This window comes from Eupeodes corollae, chromosome 2, assembly GCF_945859685.1.
Source record: "Eupeodes corollae chromosome 2, idEupCoro1.1, whole genome shotgun sequence".
NCBI lineage: Eukaryota > Metazoa > Arthropoda > Insecta > Diptera > Syrphidae > Eupeodes > Eupeodes corollae.
Window position 1 is genome coordinate 36843306 of NC_079148.1, and position 15598 is coordinate 36858903.

The 15598-nt window shown below is 35.2% G+C and overlaps 1 protein-coding gene across 2 annotated transcripts in view; it reads right to left on the reverse strand.

Moving 5' to 3' along the window:
- Positions 1-15598, reverse strand: part of LOC129946851 (uncharacterized) — a 71862-nt gene that overhangs the window by 20584 nt on the left and 35680 nt on the right. The gene's annotated exons all lie outside the window — the stretch shown is intronic.

Genomic DNA, 15598 nt, shown 5'->3' on the forward strand with positions numbered 1-15598 from the left:
ATTGAAAGCTCGGAGTTGCAGCTGACTGCTGATGCGATCAAACGAAAATTGTTACAGGATGTGAAACCCATTTCTACGCACGGCTCTACGGCCTTCTTTACGAAAAAACAGAAGCATACGTGATGTTTTTAGTGCGACAAGTACGGCCATTTTGATCGCAATTGTCCAAATGCTGAGTTTTAACAAGTCCAATAATAAGAACCAGCTTCTGTTCACCGCATTATCAGCTAAGGACGTGGACTCGAAAGAGTGGTTTTTGGACTCAGGTGCGTCCAAGCACATGACCCTTCATCGTAGTTGGTTGAACAATGTTACGAATGCTAGCAGTGATAAGGTCGTGATTGGGGATAAAAATGTGATGACTGTAAGTGGGAAAGGTGAAGTGAAGTTGTTGTTGTCTACTGGTGAAAGTGCTGTTGCGTAAGATGTTCTTTTTGTCCCCAACCTGTGTACGAATATTCTCTCCGTGAGCCGTTTAACAGATAGTGGCAATTCTGTTGTGTTCAAGGGTAATCGTTGTGAGATTTTTAACAATGACGGTTGTTTAATTGCAACTGCATCAAAGAAAGAAGGTGTTTATAAGCTAGATCAGTCATCTGTCGAGCATGCCAACATATCGATTGCGAATGAACAAAATCAATCTGTATGGCACCGTCGCGTCGTATGGGACACCTAAGTGCAGATGGTCTACTTAAACTAAAGAAGATTATCGACGGGGTGAGTTTCTTGGAAAGTGATGTTGTCGACTCGTGTGTAGTTTGCTGCAAGGCAATAAGGAACGAGAGCAAAAGATTTACCCACCTCTAGGTGGTACATTCTGACGTTTGTGGGCCAATGCCCGTCAATTCAATCGCAGGGTCAAGATATTTTTTGATTTTTGTAGACGATTTCAGTCGAAAAGTTTTTCTGTACCTCTTGAAGAACAAATCCGATGATAAGGAAAAATTCGACTAGTTCAGAAGACTCGTACAAAATCAAACTTAGAAAACCATTAAAGTTTTCCATACCGACAACGGTTCAAGTACTGCAAACAGGGGTTGCTCAACTGTTTGCAAACATGGTATCCAACATCAAAACAACAGCACCCTACACGCCAGAGCATAACGGCTTGGCAGAGAGAACTAACAGAACAGTGGTAGAAAAGGCTCGTTGCTTGCTTTTTGATGCCGATTTAAAAACTGAATTCTGGGGTGAAGCAGTCACGACGGCAGTATTCATCATCAACCGGTCTCCGAGAAGTGGTTTGGCTGACATGACACCAGAGGAAGTCTGGTCTGGAGTGAAACCCAACCTAGAACGCTTGAGGGTGTTTGGTTGTCAGGCGATGGTTCACGTACCCAAGAAGAAGCGGAGGAAGTTTGATCCCAAGTCAGTACAATGTAAACTAGTCGGATTCAGTGAAAACAGCAAAGCCTATCGACTTCTTGATCCCAAGACGAAGAAAGTTTATATTAGCAGAGATGTCATTTTCAAGGAAAATCAGAACCTTTCTCAGAGTCAGGTAATTTACCCAATCAAAATCAATACTGATGTTTTTTGTTCGTCTACAGCTTCGAAAGATGAGGAAGCAACGACTATAAGGGAAGAAGATTATTTTTTTTTTTTTCAAACATCGATTGAGCTTTTTTTTATATTTTTTATAATCAATTCGTTCTTAAAAATATTTTTGGCATGTACTAGACTTGTAGTCTAGTTAAAAAATGTTGACCCATTTTCGAGATATCAAACTTTCAAGACAAAATAATTAAATATTCTTTTTCAATATTTGGTCTGTAGGAACGAGGTTAGTCAGACAGACTAAACGGTCGGATACGGGGGACCCACTTTTTTCACTTGTATACCATCGTTTTGTCATTTTCGAGTACTCGATTATCTCGAGTTCGAAATATTTTACAAATGCAATATTTTCCAAATAATTCCTATGTGCCGCAAGTAAAAAGTCAACATTGGTCAAATCGAAGCTACGAGCCGTCAAATTCATTTTCCTAAGATTCCTGTTAATACTGTTTAGGAATTTGTTGCGCACAAGATCAATTTTTCCATGGGCTGTGTAGGTCTTTCGATGTTCAAATGGTAGACATGTGCATTCAAGAGGACACAAGCGTCCACAGGTTTTTCTCAAAACCCACCTCTATCTATCAACTCCTACTCTCACCTCCCCGCGGTGAACATCGGGTGCCTAGTACCTCAACTGGAGATTGGGTTCCAACCCCAGTGGAAAGTTGTTGGGGGCAGCAAACGAGAGAGGGGGGAGAGGTGTTTCCACTAAAGCACCTCTCCTTATCCAGGCGGCAGCGGACGAATTCTCGAGATAGAATCAACGGTGGCGTCTACAGTTCCAGTAAGGTCGAACTACTTAGTGAACACCTTATAGGGCTTCTTCGACATATTCGGAGCCCAGGCCTATAAGGAGCGGTTCATCCGGCTCCCCTTCCTTGGAGTTATACTAAGGATCTGGCCCTCCAGGTTGGGGGTTGTGCCGTCGGGGTGACTTCCTGGCCACGTAAAAACATCATAGTTTCGAAGCAACAACAAGCCTCGGATACGGACGGATTCACTGTTGACAATCCACGCAAACGAAATAAGGACAACGAACTTCGGATATGTACGTGGAATGTTAGGTCCCTTAACAGACCACGTGCAGCCGAAAAATTAGCGGAAGCCCTAAACTGCTGCAAGGCAGATATTACAGCCATCCAAGAAGTGCGATGGGATGGACCGGGTAAACGCAAACTAAAAGACTGCGATATCTACTACGGCGACTGCTACCGAGAACAAAGACAGCGTCTATTTGGGTGTGGATTTGTTGTTGGAACTAGGCTCAGGCAAAAAGTCTTGAGTTTCAACAGTGTGAGCGAGCGCATCACGACAATCCGCATCAAGGCTAAATTCGCCAACATAAGCCTAATATGCGCGCATGCCCCAACAGAGGAGAAAGATGAAGACACCAAAGATATGTTCTTCGAGCTCTTGGACAAGACATATGAGCAGTGCCCTGGCTATGACATTAAAATTGTCTTAGGAGATTTTAATGCCAAGCTAGGAAGAGAAGACATCTTTGGTGGCATAATCGGGAGATACAGCCTGCACGACACTACCTCCGACAACGGATTCAGGCTGGTCGATTTCGCTGCGGGGCGAGACGTTCTGGTAGCTAGTACACAGTTCACGCATCTTAATATCCACAAGGGGACATGGAAATCTCCTGATCAATCAACCGTCAACCAGATTGACCACATTGCGATCGACGCACGACACTTCTCCAGTATCCAGGATATCCGAACATTCCGAGAGGCCAACATTGACTCGGACCACTACCTCGTTGTAGCCAAGGTACGGCTACGGATATCCCGATCCAAGCCAAAACAAGGAAGTACTGTGAGAAGATTCGACGTTAGACGGCTACAATCGCAAGAGACTGTCCTTTTCCGATCGAGTCTCTAATAACCTCCTAAGGAGTCCTATGCTTCCTGCATTAAGCATTGAAAACCAGTGGCAACATTGCCTTGCAGCCATCAGAGATGCCGCCTCTGAAGTGCTAGGTTTCACACGGCCACCACAGCGAAACCCCTGGTTTGATGACGAATGCCGGCAAGCTCACGCAGCGAAACAAGAGGCATACAAAACGGCGCTGCACAAAAGGACGAGAGCTGCTCGCGAGCTCTACGAGCAGAAGAGGAGAGAGGAACACCGGCTTCTTAGACGGAAAAAAAGAGAGCATGAGAAGCGCGCGATCGAGGAGATAGAGGGATGTCACAACAGGAATGAGGTTCGTAAATTTTACCAAAAGGTAAAAAAACCTCTCAAGGGTACCAGCCACGAACCGAAGCCTGTAAAGACGATCAAGGGAACATCGTAGTAGAACCACAGTCGATGCTGAGAATATGGAAAGATCACTTCTCCAAATTATATAACGGCGATGACGAACCGAATTCCGCTGTAAGGGAGATAGAACCACTCAACCTCGGCGACGCAGATCAACAATTCCGCCCACCCGACCTTGACGAAGTGAAGATAGCTATATCTAAACTTAAGTCAAACAAAGCTGCTGGAGCTGTTCAAACTATTCAAAGCAGCAGGCGATGACCATGCACCAACTCATCTGCAAAATATGGTCGGAAGAAAGCATGCCCGATGAGTGGAATCTCAGCATAGTGTGCCCGATACATAAGAAAGGAGACCCTCTAAACTGCGCCAACTACAGAGGCATCAGTCTCCTTAACATTGCGTATAAGATCCTCTTTGCCGTGTTATGTGAACGTCTGAAGCCATTCGTCAACAACCTGATTGGTCCTTATCAGTGTGGCTTCAGACCAGGAAAGTCCACTATCGACAAAATATTCACAATACGGCAGATCTTGGAAAAATCCAGGAACTTCAAATCGATACCCACCATCTCTTTTTCGATTTTAAAGCCGCGTATGACAGCATCTATAGAGAAGAGCTCTAAGGAGCAATGTCTGGTTTTGGCATCCCTGTCAAACTTATCCGTTTGTGCAGAATGACGATGGAGAATGCACGCTGCTCTATCAAGGTCGGAAAAGATCTTACCGATGCATTTGATGTCAAAAAAGGTTTTAGACAAGGCGATGCACTGTCATGCGACTTCTTCAACATCGTTCTGGAAAGAATTGTGCAAAACTCAACCGTCAACACTAGAGGCACAATCTTCCAAAGATCCCTCCAATTACTCGGATACGCAGATGATATTGACATAGTCAAAGCGTGATGTCAGTGGAGCGTTTTTGAGCATTGCGACGGAAGCGAAGAAGATGGGTTTAGTGGTCAATGAGGGCAAGACCAAGTATATGCTGTCATCAAAAAAGGACACTGAACGACGACGTCTTGGACAAAACGTCACCATGGACAGCTATAACTTTGAGGTAGTTAAGGACTTTGTCTACCTAGGCACCGCTATTAATGCAGACAACGACACCAGCGCTGAAATCAAACGAAGAATAACTCTTGCAAATCGCTGCTTCTTTGGACTTAGAAGGCAATTGAGAAGTAAAGTCCTCTCTCGAGCATCTAAAATCACCATCTATAAGACACTCATCATCCCGGTTCTCATTTATGGCGCTGAGGCCTGGACCCTGTCAAAGAAAGATGAGAGCGTCTTAGGATGCTTCGAGAGAAAAATTCTTCGGGCGATTTTTGGTCCCGTAGGCATAGATGGAGAATGGAGGAGAAGATATAACGACGAGCTGTACGGGCTGTACAACGACACTTACCTAGTTAGCAGAATTAAAGTCCAACGGCTTAGATGGCTAGGTCATGTAGAGCGGACGGCGCAGTAGAGGAAGACCGCGACTCAGGTGGCGCACCCAGGTGGGAGAGGACCTCAACCAACTTGGCGTGCGAAACTGGAGACAGCTAGCTAGGGACCGAGCTGGCTGGAGACGCTTGTTGGTTGAGGCCCAGGTCCGCCCCGTACTGTAGCGCCACCTTAAGTAAGTAAGTAAGTGTAGGTCTTTCAAATTCATATCTTCAATTTCAGTGAGAAGAAAAAAAATTAGTTATAATATTGCATTTAAACATAAGCATTTGGTGGTTTTCCTTTTCTTCTTGAAACAACAAAAATGTCAAAACTAATTTGATTTGATTAAGTGATTACCATCTTACTTACAAAAATAAATAAAGTTTTTGAAATACATTTTTTTAATAAGACAATAACTTAAAATTACATACTTAAGAGTTTAAAAGTTTGATTTAAGTAAAAAAAGAAACAAAACCAAGACCAGGACATTCTCTGTAGTCGCATTTATTCTTTGTTTTTAGGATAAAGAACGAAAAGGAAAACAACAAAGCTTATAGAACTTTTAAATTACATTTCTTACAACAAAGTTTCAAGTTCAAGTTTTTCTTTTGAAGTATATATAATAAGTTTAATAAGATGAAGGTTGTTGTTTATTATGTTGTGAGTTTTTTGATATACACACTTATACATATGTATATTATGATTAATAATGTTTTTCCTCAATATATATAAGGATATGTGTAGAAATTTCCTCTTGTTATACGAAATAAGACAAATTTATTTTTTATGAGGGTTTACTATAATGAAGTACATATATATTAGATTATGTTTTATATATCGTGAAGCATACCTTCCTGTACTTTTTATAAGCTTGGTTATTTGAGGAGGCCTCCCATGTTCATGTATGAGAACGGAACAAAAATCAAAATAGAAATATTTCAGCATAGAGTTAAGGAGTTTTAATTTTCAATTTCTAGGATGGAATTCAAAAACTTGTTAATTCATTCACATGACCAATAAATGTTACTATAGTGGGTTTTTCAATACGAAGTTTGAAATTATGGTTGTAGCACCAATTTTTCTGTCATTTTATTTTGCATGAGCAGTTTAGAAATTTGTAAGTTCTTGAAAAGATTAATCAGTATTTTTCCCGTAGCCCAAAACAATAACTACTTGACAAATTTTGAACACTCATTTGAGAATTAACACATCAGAAAACCATTCTTGCCAAATTAAGATTAAGATTATTGGGTGCTTGTGTGCATCTTAAACTGCTAAACATTAAAATCGTTCAATTTCTTCTTTCAATTTCGGCTACATAGACAAAATTGTTCATAGCTCTAAAGCACTATCTTTTTCAATAATCCTGATAATTATTTGAATTTCCCAGACCCAAATTCGATTGTCAAGCTTAAAGTCCGAGGAAAAAATGAGCTTCAACTAAAGATTATTCTCCAAAGAAAATCCGAATCATTTCCTTGCATTTCACGGTCCCATTCAGCGAATGATGGTTACTAGTATTTGTCCGCCTTAAGTCCTTGTGTTTACTGAACCATAAAATATGGGAAATACGTGAAATATAGGATAATATGGTTTTTGGACTACTTAATTCCAAAAGACAGGCGAAAAATGGACAAATCTAGGTTTTCTGCAACACTTGTACGGCAGTGGCGATTCCTCTCAGTTGGCTAGGTTGGCTGCGCCAACCCTAAAATTTCAGCTTAAATAGACACACAAATTATTTATATAAAGATTGATTGCATAAAACAAAAAAACATAACTTCCCAATGTGCTTAAATCATTATAAAACCAGCAAAACCTATATAAATAGAGCCATTTACTGCAACCCGTACGTGCTATATTAATCCCATACAAAGTTACTTTTTAATGTTTTTAATTTCAGTCTAGAGTTGGCGATAAAATTTGTCGCCATCAAATGACATTCAAAACTATACTATTATTCCCGATGTGCCGATATGCTATCTCATTCTATCTTTAAGAACAGACCGAAAAAATATTCACAAAAGTTGGCGCTACTAATATGCGCCAACACAACAAGTAGAAAAATGCGAGAAGAAAATGTGTGTTTCTGCTTGGTCGTTTGTAGCGAGACAGTCTCAGTGCGAAAATCATAAAAACTAGGCATGCTGCTAGGTTGCCAGAGTCCAAATTACATGATATATCCTTTTTTTTAATGCGATATAGGCTTATAAAAATCTGGCAAGCCTGAACCTGTGGAGAAAAACATGAGAAAACAATGCATTGGGACTGTAGCTGTGGAATATGGTTTTCTCTATTTGGTTAGAAAAACCCGAGAAAAAAATTGATGGTGTGTGCTTACTGCTTACTGCTTACTGCTTGATCGTTTAACCTAAACCTAATTTTTTTTTGATAGTACGTTATTTAAAAGTTCTTATTAGCGTGGCGATTTCATGTGGCAGTACTTTATAGGCGAATTTGAACTTTCCTTTTAAATTTATTATCAAAAACTTTTTTCTTAAAATAAATAAGCTTTATAGGTATCAGTGGCGAAGGCACCATATAAGTCGATTCCCATCGACTTACCTTTTGTAAATCTCAATATCAACAAAAAAAACTTCACGCAACATGTATAGAAACAAATCATACAACAGCAACGCGTGTAACATCGACATTACTTTACAAATATTCAATCAACATGTATTTTCTTCTTTAAAGGTATGCCGGGTTATTATTTTTTCAGTGAATAGAACAAAATTTGTTTTCTCTCCTGTTTCCTCTTCTACTACTCGCTAGGCGCGTGCTTCTTTATTCAACCAACGCTTTCTTAAGCATAGAAATAACCCGATGGTCACCGACTTTCATGCGATGAATTTGTATGTATCTGAGTTTTAAGGGAGAAATACGCATTGCGCATGTCAGGTTGAGTCTAAGGAAAGCAAAGCACTGAGCAGTACGTTGACGCACTAGACTTGTTATTCATTTTCATAGAGTAAACAAAAATTGAACCATTCTGTATAGGAAAAAAGGCAAACGTAACCCGTCTCTTAGGGACTTATTGGATATTTTGCTTCATTCTCGGCGAATGAAGTTTAAGAAGTTGGTGTTGCCGATTAAAGAAAATTGTATAGTGGAATAATTTTTGGCAAGAGCTACTGTATTTTAGTACGCACAAAATTAACCAGGAAAATGAGATTTTGTTCTAAAATAGAGTTTACAAGCAGATTGCAGTGCAAGGTGTATAAATAAAAGTGTGAACAAACAAATTATTGATGAAAGATAAAAAGTTAATTAAAGTTTGAATTGGAAGTGATTTTTGAAAAGTGGTTGCATTTTGTATAAATTTCAGTTACTCAATAGTCACAATGGCTCTTATAGTAATAGATTGCTGTTTGACAGATTTTCTATTAGATGAAAGTAATAACATTGAGAAACACAATTTATTAAAGAAAAATAGTGATAGAAATAGGGTGCTCTCTACCCCTCCTTTGAGCTTATCTTTCAATGATGTTTGTTTTTTTCTCATAATTATCTCCGAAATTTTTGCCAAAATTGGTGTTTTTTTCAATTATATTCAAAAAATGAGGCTGGCATGCGACCAACACTGATAACTTCCCATCCTCTCTGTCGATTTGTCTAGCTTAAAAATGTGTAGGTTTTCGGTATGGGTTAAATAAGTTGTCAGTTGAATTATTCTTAAAAATTTTAAAATTACCAACAATATTTTTTCATATGAAGTTTAGTTTAAAAATCTAGTTTTGTTAAATTGATTTTTGGCGAAAACAAATGTTTTACCAATTTTAGTAGCATTTCTTAAATTTTTACAAATTGGATTTGAGAGATATAAAGAACCGAACATCAATTTTTACCAAATTTGCGTACTATTTTTTGTAGATTTTATTTTTTACAAAAAAAACGGACTGTTGGATTTTTATAAAAAAAACTACTGAATATCGAAAATAATATTTTTTGTGAAATAAAAAAAGTTTAAAGACAATATTTTTAATTTTTGAAAAGCTATTTCAGTTTTTAATGCCGCGTTAAAGTCGCTTAATTTAACGTAATGGTTGGTACGAAATTCACACCTCGAACCTCGCGCGTAATAAGAAATAATAGGAAAATGCCTAGAAAAGACTTCTTCTCGATTTTTGTTTTTCTTTGAACTTTCTCGAAAAATAAGAAGCTCATCCAACAACTTGTCGAAACCGTGATTGTAAGTGTGAAAGTAAAGTCTCGCTGAGAGTCAACAACGGTGGCTTTCCTGATGAGCGTAAGATGCTGTGACCGACAATCACGAAAACGAATGTTTGTGTTGGATGAATGTGTGTGTGACTGGAATGGTCGAGGAAGGAAAAATTTGTTCGATTTTTGTCAAAATTTTATCAGATGTTAAAAACGTTATTCTTCGTTGAACACATTTTTTAGAAATAAAATAAGTTTTTGTTTGTTATATTTTCGAGGTGAAAAATATTTTTTTTCAGTTTTTTTAATTATAAAAAAAACCTTAATTGGATTTTTTTTTCAAAAATATATTTCTTTTGTTACACGTTACAATATATAATATAAAATTTAATTCAAGTCTGTAAAGTAATTTTTAAGATTAACCAAAATGGTGACCATTAACTTGTATGGTAAAAAAAACCACCCATCTTTCTGCATTATTATGTGCATTTCAAAATTCAGTTGAAGTTGATATCTCTTTTGGTTCATGACCTATTGACGACGAAAAAACGTCACGGACGTACGACCGTACGATCACACGAACGCACAGACATCTTTCTTAAAATCAAACAAAAAACATTTTCAATTTGACAAATTGGACCCATTACAATAATATCTTTTTCAGCAAGTACATTCCTAATATTTTTTCTAGTCCCTCGTTTTTCTCCGACTTACCTTTAGAAATGAGTCACGCCTCGCCACTGATAGGTATAGATAAAACCTACGTGTTTTAAAACATAATTCAATTGTTACAAAAAAATGGGTGTCAATGTGTTTCATGTAAGTTTTTTAACATACACAATTTAGTCTAGCAAAATAAGGGTTCTTATATTAAAAAAAAAATTGTATAGGTACCTATCTACCGAGCATAGATTTCATAATTTTATTTCGATGATTCTTTTTACTTTTGATAACCTACACTACATAGGTACATAGATACAGTGCGATTTTCATACAAATATTCTATCCAAAATGATGTGTATTGGCGGGTGGGGTATGTGTTAGTAGCGTAGGGCTGTATTTTTCTTTGGGGTTATGCAATCTTTTACATTGTACATTACTGCTCTAAAATAAGAAAATATCATTTGATCTTGCTGGGTTTCACAGATTATTCGGCATAGATAGTCCAGTCAACGAAATAATTTTGCTTGCAAGAAATAATGTTCTCTTGGTTACAAGCGTTACCTCCAGGTATGCATAACATTCCTAAACTCCCCAGCCCAGGGGCCGGAAACTGGACCTAAGAGTGGGGTAAATGTCGCCCTTTTTAACTTGTTGTAAATGCTTGTTAAAAGAATCATATGAGTGGAAAAGTTAAAAGCAAGTTACTAGCAAATTAAATTGCCTTTAAAAAGGATATTTTTATATTTTAGCTAGAATCATTTATAAGGGAGATACGGGAAGTAGAAATGTCAATAAATCTGAAAAAAACATGTTAAGGGTATCTACATAACCTTTTTTATAATTTTGTAATTTAATCATTTCAGCTCAATGTGCAAATATTCACAAAAATATAAAAAGAGGTATATCAAACCCCCCTCCTGTACTAAGCTCGTGGCCCTTGACTTTTGGTATGTTATACCTGTGACATTTAGAAAACTATTTTTTGGCTTGTCGTTGACTGGATTATTAGAAAGTGAAGCCTAAGCGGGAACTAAGGCTATTTAACATTAAAACAACTGTATTTTACTATGTATTGTAAAGAAAAAACATTTGTTTTTTTTTTACCTATGCAAAAGCTAGGGGGTAATCTCTGAGTTTCTGAATGTATTCTTAAAATTCTCTCGCTATTTAAAAGCCACAATGACGCTTAGATACAAATATGCTTAGGAGCGTCCTTTTTCTCACACATAGAACAAAAGAACATCAAAAAAGAATGTCTTGGACACTTGCCTATTTGCAAGGACATTTCTCATGTTTTTATTTTTATATTTCTAAATCTTAAGAAGAAAAATGGGTTTTGCTGCAGAACATTTACGGAAAAACTATTAATAATTAAAATTTGCGTCCTTGTCCTAAATCGGGGAGTTTAAAAACTACGTATAAAGACTCTAAAAGAGAGTGTATACGAAGTTTTAATATACAACTCAATATTCACGTTATCCGTGGTTAGCAGGGTGTGAAAACAAAATTGCACTGTTCTGTTGGCCTTGTCTACTTTTTTCCTCTCTTTGAATCGAGGAAACTACGAGTATGTTGAAACTCTCAACCTGTTGAAACGTAACAACCCTATCATAGCTCAACACTTTGAAACTGCTACAGTTTTTAAAGGAACATCAATGGCGATTCAGAATGATTAAATCAAAGCGGTTGGAGAGGTACTCAGTTCAGCTCAAATATAACGAAACAATTACAAAAAGCAACATTTGTTGCCATAATGCTCGATGAGTCATCTGACATCTAAGATAAAAGTAATGCGAGCAGACGGGTTTGATCAATTTTGGCAGTATAGCATCGAAATTCTTCCATTAAACGCTGAAAAAAGAGCGGTTCCAAACGAAGATTTGTGTTCAAACGAAATTAAATTCAAGAAATTATTTTTCGAAGTAATTGACAACCTAAGCATGCAGGTTTCAGAGAGATTTTCATCTATTGAAAAATTGAAGTTTTTCAATCTGATGAACGGCAAAAAAATATTAGAATATCGCCAAAATCAATATTTTCCTGATGATTTGATAACAAAACTGATTGAATTCTACCCAGAAATATTTGAATTCAGTCAACTGATAAATGAATTGACCGTATTATATGCCAACTATACCGAAATTAAACTGCCGGAAAATACATCAACAACAGCGAAAACTTTGAATCCATATGACGTTCTTCTCTGGTTGGAGTCCAAAAATATTTCTGGAAGCTTTGAACAAGTTTATTCACTTTCAAAACTTATCTATACCGTTATAGCTACAACCGCTTCAGTCGAACGTATTTTTTCTGCGTTGAAAAGAATAAAGATGTATCTTAGAAGCACACAAGGCCAGGAAAGATTGAGCAACTTAGCTCTTATTTCAATAGAAAAACAAATTTTGTCAGAGTTAAGAAAAAATGAAAGCTTTTATGAGAAAGTTTTTGAAAAATTTTTGAAAATAGAGCGACGACTTGATTTTTTATATACATAAATAAATAAGTTTTTAATCAAAAAAAAAATAACTTAAAAAATAAATAAAATTGTTTGTTTTTATTACGTTTAGCTTTGATCAAAGTAGCCAACCCAGAACTGAAGACCAGGAACCGCCACTGTTGTACGGGCTACAAAAGCAATATATTATTTAATGACTTGTTACCAGGGCTAGCTGATATTTTTTAATTTGATTTTTTTTAATCAATGCGGAGTTCCATAAATACTGCTTTATCATTAATGATTCACCAAATTTAATAATAATTATTGTAGTAACTTTATTATTTAATTAGTGTGAATAAATATTTGAATCTTATCGGTAGTATTTGATTTCTTTTTAATGCCTAATTTCATAATATTACTTTATAATAGTAGATATGCACGGTACATATTTACGATATTATTTAAGTACTCAAAACCCCTAAACACCATGTGCTAAATGTGATTCATAAAAAATTATTAGTTATCATACAATTATTATAATTGATTGAAGGCACATGGATTGAATGAATTGCTAGCCACTGGTGTATGAATTTTTTTGATTGATCTGCATCCAGTATCCAACATGCCTATAAAAAATGGAACTTTTTTTTTTGTTTCTGAAATATAAATTTAATTTTGAAGATCTGAATAAAAATGATGGTCTAATATCTAGCGCATACATTAATATCAACACAAAATCGGAGATGTTTGTAATCATTAATATTTATTTCAATAAGCTAGTGATTGAGGCCTCTAAGCCGATAGCCACAAACACTTAATAACATCGATTTTATTAATATAAACATTTGTTTAACCAATATTTCTGTTATTATATAAACGATTTTTTGCATGAAATATCTCATATTGGCTCCTTGTTGCATTTTCAAGAGTTTTGCTTCAACAATGTACCTAATGCTTTTCTTATATGAAACAATTAATTGAAATGTAACATTTATCTTTTGTTTAACGTCGATATTAATTTTGCAATGCACACATTTATTTATATTTTCTTAAATTGTTTTTGTGTGCTTATATTTCAATTAGTTTTAATTTATAGTGTCTGAATACTACCAACAAATATAAAATGATACAAACACGCGATGCAAAAATTGTAGGGTTAATCACTAGACTTTATAACTGTACTGTGCACAAATTGATGCAATTTTTTTTTCTAATGTTTAGAAAAATTTAATACCCACACAATTTAAAAGCAGAAAAAGTACATTTATATTTATTGGATGCTATTGTAATTTAAGGTCGTCTAAATTTAAATATTTAGTTCTTACAGTTCTTATTTTAAGACCTGCATAGTTCAATAAACCAACATAAACTAAGATTTCTTTGTATAAATCCATAACTTGAACATAAATATTTGTAAGATCTAAACAATATATTACCTTCAAAATTATAAAATACTACAAAGAATGACGTTTTTGATATGTCTTAAAATTTTAAGAAAATTTAACTGCCAATTTTTGTATACAAAAATAATTAAGTATTAAAAATTGGTAAAAATTGATTTTTTAATCAACCATCTTAAAAAAGAAGAAAGATTTGACTTCAAAGTTATTTCATATTGTTTAATTTTTACAAAACATTGAAGTCCTTTCTAAAATACTACTTAATTACTTTGAAGTCCTAATTAAGTTCTATTTTCACAATGGAACCAAAATGATGTTATCATGCTAAAAAAATTAGATAACAACAGTGAAACCATTATTTTTGCACGTTAAATGTTTACTATTTCGAAAATTAATCAGAGGAAAGAGAAAAACAACTAAGTAAACGATAGAATATATTTTCAATTAATTTTTAAATTATTATTACTATTATTTATTATCTTTATTTTTTCAACATATAAAGTACAAAAGTTTTAATATAAAAGATTTACGAGCATGGCTTAAAAGCCGTCTGCTGATTATATCTAAAATTATTACATTAAAATTTACATTTATAAATTTTAAACACATTAATAAAATTGAAAATGAAAAACATTAAATATAATTTTACCAGCTAACAGAGACATATTTTAACAAAATATCATTTGAGTTTAAGACTTTATTTTAATCAGATCTAATTAAAAGTAATAGAAATTAATATAAATATATTACAAAAGTCATTTTTTTTTAAATTTAAAAGATTGATGAATTAATCGATTAAAGAGTAATGGAAGATTAAGGGATTCAACATTAACTTAAAGATGGGCTTTTAGTTTAGCTAAAACAAAATAAAAAAACATTGATTCTTAAAGAGATTAACATAAGTATTTCTGTAAGCGATAGCTTCAGTAACAAACCGGATAAGAACTTTCCAACCACACTCACCATTTAGAAAGACAGCTTTTCCTAAAGTATAAAAGTCGAATTTCTGGGAGTATTGGACATCTTGCTAGGAAGTAATAAACGTTTTCGATTTCATTAAGATTACAAAGATTACAACTATGATTTATATCAACTCTATGAGGTCTATAATTTAGCTCTAGCATTTCAGTTCGGATCTTAAATATAAAACTCATTTCGTTAACTGTGAATTCTTTTCGAAAATAATTAACTTCCGCCAAACAATGATTCAGTTTGCAGTATATCGTTCTTGACATGGACTCTTTAGCACGGTTAAGAGAATTTTGAAATATTTATTCGTCAATTGTTTAGATGCAGTCAAAGAATTCATCCTTTTACGAAGCAAAGTTATTCAAGGCTAAATTCAATGTCGTTTTATTAGCAGCTAATTCTTGCCTATCTTTGAGCGGCGTGTAACTACGCTGAAGTGCAATCATGAGTACTTTTCTTTGAAGCTTAGTATCACATCTCTTTAAAACTTTGACAATATAGTCTGCATTTGCCTTAAGGTTTTTTAAGAAAATTGGAGGTAGTCCAGATTCGACATATATTGCATAGTTAGGTGCGTTTAAAGGGACCTTAAATACACGTTTGAAGAAATATCTCTGGATAACTTGAAAGTCTTCGCATACTTCGTAACCATACACTTCGCTAGCATAACATAGTGAACTTGTAATATTGTTGCATCAAATAATTTGAATT